Source organism: Lonchura striata, chromosome 9, assembly GCF_050655825.1.
Source record: "Lonchura striata isolate lonStrDom1 chromosome 9, ASM5065582v1, whole genome shotgun sequence".
Taxonomy (NCBI): domain Eukaryota; kingdom Metazoa; phylum Chordata; class Aves; order Passeriformes; family Estrildidae; genus Lonchura; species Lonchura striata.
The window spans coordinates 10,363,889-10,368,892 of NC_140711.1; the positions used below are offsets into that span (position 1 = coordinate 10,363,889).

The window sequence follows — 5,004 nt, forward strand, 5'->3', positions numbered from 1 at the left end:
GCTCTTTCTGCACTTGGAGTCAGGCAGGGCTAGAAGAGCTTTTAAGATGGAAAAGGGAATCCAAGTCACTTTTGAATGCATGGGAAGCTGGAGGTAAAGTCTGAACTTCCTTTTCACCTCTGGCTCTGTGTTTGTCAGGTACCACAGCCCTTCCCCCAGCTGCTCTTTGTGCACACCAATGGAGACCATGAGTTCAGTTCAGCTCTGTGCTGCTCCCAGGGCCTTAAGGAGCCATGCCTGTGCCCAGGACTAATCCTGGAATAAAGCCCTGCTCTATTTATGAAAAGTGAGAGAATGAGAGTTCAGCTGAGCAGGAGGTGGTGCTCCCACCCTGCTCTGGGCTGCACCCTCACCAGCAGCCCCGTGCTGGGCCTCTGGCAACCCCTTGGCCGCTCAGTGGGTCAGACTCTGCTCTCATCTGGCCAAAAGCCATCCCACAAAATGCTTTGGAGTGACACTGGCAGGGAGGGAGAGTGAGGGGAGCCAGCCCACCCCCCCTCTTCCCAACGTGCAGCTCTGCCAGTCTGTGCAAACCCCAAAGCTCTTCCTGCTGGGAAATGCTGTGAGCCTTGGATGGAGCAGCCTCCTCCTGGGCATGGAACTCCACAGCCAAGATCATGTCCACCAGTCAGGCTGACAGCTGGCCAAGAGGAGCAAAGCTTTGTCCAGGAATGGACATTAGCTTGCCTTTCAGCTGTTCCCAGAGGAAATGTTTGGACAGTGGTCCCCATAATGAGGGGGGTATTACCTTTCTGCTGTTCTGCAGAGGCTTGTGAAAGCCAGGCACTGGCACGGCACTGTCTGCAGCAGCTGGGGCCATTTCTACTCTGGCCCTTTTCCCCACAGATACATTCATGAAGCTACCTCTGCTCCAAGCCCATTGCTGGCCCTGCCTGTACAGCCCAAACACTGTCCTGCTGTTTTCAGTCAGGGCTGTCAATAACCCTTTTGCAAGATGAAGTCCCTGTCTCTGAAGCACTTGCAGCAGTAGCCTCTTCTGTTCATTGTTAACCTCCAAAACATGACTGCAGAATGATACAGTTGGCTAAATGAGAAAATATATTTTTTCCAGCCACCCTGATGGCACTCCAATGCTCCGTTGTGCTGGCCATGACTGTGTGCACCACAGTGCCCGGAGTCTCCCCATTTGGCCTTACCTGCATAGTGTGACTTGCTGGTGAGGCTGTTTGGTGTGTCACCCACTCTGTCCCACCTCCTCAGCCCCAGTTTGTTCCTCTGCTCCTCCATATGGCTCAGATGAGGGATCTGATGCTGATTAAAAAGAACTTTCAAATATATCCAGTTGAATTTGAATCTTCAAAGATCTCTGAGAAATTTTAATCTGTATTTTGGAAAAAAAAAATTAAGTAGTACATTTTTGAAACATCTCCTGTTTGCGTGAGGAAACAGAGGGTTGGAGAGATGAGTGAGGTGTGGGAACCCATTTAGGAAACAGAGGGTTGGAGAGATGAGTGAGGTGTGGGAACCCATTTTCCCTCCTTTGGCACATGGCTGGGGCAGTCACTGGGGGCTCATGGGCAGCTGTCCATGGGCAAGTCCAAGTGTGTGGGGAGACCCAGGATAAAATTGAGTTACAGCCTGTGGGACACGCCTGCGGAGCACCATGGCAGCATAGAGCAGCACGTGATGGCACAGAGAGGCACAGGATGGCACAGAGAGGCACAGGGTGGCACAGAGAGGGACATGGTGGCACAGAGAGGGACATGGTGGAACAGAGGGGGACATGGTGGAACAGAGGGGGACATGGTGGAACAGAGAGGCACAGGGTGGCACAGGGCAGCACATGGTGGCACAGAGAGGCTTGTAGTGGCCCAGAGCAGCTTGTCTCTGCCTGACCTCAGGGACAGGAGGTGTCATGCAGCAGAGCCTGGCAGAAATGAGCCTGCACAAGGTGACAGAGGGTGAGCAGTGTGTGGTCACCCCACAGAAGGACATTTCCAGCATGTGTTGCTGACCTGGCAATGCGTGACAATCACGTGGTGAGAAGTGCCACGTGAGGAAATGCTGTGCCTTGGAGAAATGTATAAAACCAGCTCAATTCTCTGAACAAAGGGTTCAGGCTCCCTGCCAGTGTCAATCTGTGCCTCAGTGGTGACACAAGAGAAGCACCAGGTGGTCAGCAGGGCTCTGGGCAGCTCTGGCAGGGGTTTCCTCGTGGGGCAAGAGGATGGAGCAAAAGGCTGAAATGCTGGTGGATGCCTGAGCAGTGGGTGAGCCCTCCTGGCCATGCAGCTGCAACAGGGAGCAGTCCCTGCCTGCTGGGACTTGCTGTGCCTAATGCCTACCTGCCTTTTGTGATGTGCGCCTGGGAGATTAGTGACCAATACAAATACAGATTGATACAGTCAAAAAGATTGGGAAGCTTAAATCTGTAGCTTTTAGAACAGATGGTTGCTGTAAGACCCCTGTGCCTCAAAAAAGCAGGATGCAGAGCAGAAAAGGGCATTGCTGCCCATGTGTTCCCATTAAACACACACAGTGACTATTCTGGAATGGCACTGGAGGACCATGAGACCACTGATGGACCATAACGAGCTGAAATTGCTGACCAGGGTGTAGCTGTATTTAATTACACCTCCAGTACCTGCACCTTGTCAGGGAGGTGTGCTCAGGGAGCTCTGACAGCCTTCCCACACTCCACAGCCTCTCCAAGGGTGAGACCACCATGCCAGGAGCCTTCCCTCAGCCAGGAACCACTGCTGGCATCTCTGGCTGGTCCCCCATCATGGCAGGGCTGCCCTCCCTGACCACTGCTGCCAAGTCCACTGGTGGGGGCTCAGCCTTCCAATTAGAGCTGCCTGAGAGAAGCAATATGGATGAAGTACCAACCAGCAGCACTTGCAGATGCCCTAAAGGTGATAGGGGTTCTTTTATGTTCTCCTATATTAGATTCATGGGAATTCATTTGGCAATGCCAATACAGCAGGCTCAGGAGCACTACATCATCCTTTATGGGCACATTAACACGGGTTTCAGTCTCTGTCACATTTAGTACTGGCAATAATTTCACACGCAGCTGTAGATCAGCTCCCTTTTGATCACAGTCTGCCACCCTTTCCCACCATTCAAATTTATAGCAACATTAATAGTTCAAAAGTAATAGTGTTTACTGTGTACTGTGTTTCAATTAATTAGGGGGGAGCAACAGTTCCTAAACAAAGACTCCAGAAAGTACCAAAGATGAACTGAATGTCAGCTTTTCCCCCCGATTAACACATCCTTGTCTACTGGCAGAAAGTTTCCATTGCAGCTGTGAGAAAATAATTCCATGGATTATGTCACATCAATTCAAAGTGAAATTCAAAGCCAAAGAGAAAGCAGAAAAGTATTCCCTGTGTTCTTACAGAAAATATCACTGCTTCAATTAGGTGCTACAGATGCTTGAAGTAAACATCTTTTCCACTGGTTTTCTTAGAACCATACCCACTTAAATCTCCAATATTCTTCTGCATGTTCATGTCTCATCCCAGTTTAATACCACGCCTCTGGGTGTTAGTGGTTAAGGGGATACTGCCAAGCAATGGAAGCCAAGGAAAGCTGGGATAAGAAGGGAAAATATGGTCTTTATATAGTAAATAAACTTTTCAGTCATAATGTAATGGCTGCTGTCAGCTTAATTCAAACAGGGAAAAAATAACCCAGTGCTAGTTGTACTTTTCAGTTCTTGGACCATGTGAATGCCCAGTTCTCCAGTTTTGAATTTGCTCCCAATCCAATGGAAATAATGCCCACAACTAAGCATTCAAAATTCTAATAAATCTTATCTTTGTGCAGAATCCATGGGATTCAGAACAAAACCAAAACTAGATAAGGCTTCTCAATATTTCAATAAATACCATCCCTCCAGTAAAATCTTGAATTCTAGGAAATCTATACATCCTTCAGATGCACCAAGCATGGAGCAATAAGGTTGGAATTGAAACACTGAGTAATTAGTACATGTGAACTGCACATGAATACATGTCACACATACATGGATTTCTTCAAAACAATAACCACAGTCTGCAGCCTTGTTGCATCCAAAATATGAATGCTCTGGAAGATACAAACCTGCTCTCCCATCAAAGTCCTTCCCAGAAAATGTTAACCCCAAGTTATTACCGTGTGTATCCTTCCCTTGCAAAAATGAGGACAGAGGAGAAAAGGGGAAGAAATCACTGTGTTTATAGGTGTTAAACTGCAGCTTACTGCCAAAGCTAAAACATCCTGGCAGATGGTACCCAGCATCTGGGAGAATGCAAATGCCCAGATATAAAATTTGTTTTCTTTATTCCTCTTTATTGGGACTCCATTTGGTTACAGTGTATTGTGGTAAGATCTATTTCCTATGCTTGTCTCTTAAATTTAAATCTCAAAGCAGCGTTTATAAACATTACAACCTATCAGTTATTGCTGTAGTGCAGAATCACTAATCTGAATTCAGATCAGCCACAGTGTGCATAAATATGTCACATAAAAATACATCTAACAACACTTTCCCAAACAAACATCTAAGATTTTTTTTTTTAAAAGAGATGGCTGAGGAAGAAGAAAAAATAGATTACATTAGCATACCTCATGAAAACAAATGGTTTGACCTTGTAGGAATAAAGGTAGGAACAGCTCCATTAATCAAGTAAAACCCCCTAAAATTATAAAGGTTGGCTGTTTGGGGGGCAAGAAGCATCTCTCTTCATTCCTCCTTAACAGGAGCAGCAGGCGCAGCAGGTGGCACAAGGCAGGGAGAGCTCTGCTCAGCCCTGCATGGACCCTGTGCCACACGGGCAGCACGGGCAGGATGCCACAGCAGTGGCCCTGAGCCTGTCCAAGCTGGTCAGCAGTGAGCTGTGAGGGCCCCAGTGGGGAGCAGACCCGGGATGGCACCGGGATCCAGCCTGGGGAGCCCTGCTGCTCCCACTGGGGTGCACAGCACAGCAGGCTGCCCACTCCTGCCTTGCCCTTTCCTGTAATTAGCTCTGTGTAAGTGGGAAAAGCTGGGTTTAC

At 48.2% G+C, this 5,004-nt stretch overlaps 1 long non-coding RNA gene across 2 annotated transcripts in view; it reads right to left on the reverse strand.

The window, feature by feature from the left end:
• LOC110483649 (uncharacterized) overlaps positions 1 to 5,004 on the reverse strand; it is a 56,081-nt gene that overhangs the window by 26,183 nt on the left and 24,894 nt on the right. For both annotated transcript variants that reach the window (XR_014957312.1, XR_014957313.1), the window contains exon 2: positions 1,158 to 1,342. This is a non-coding gene — a long non-coding RNA (uncharacterized LOC110483649). The remainder of the gene's footprint in view (positions 1 to 1,157; positions 1,343 to 5,004) is intronic.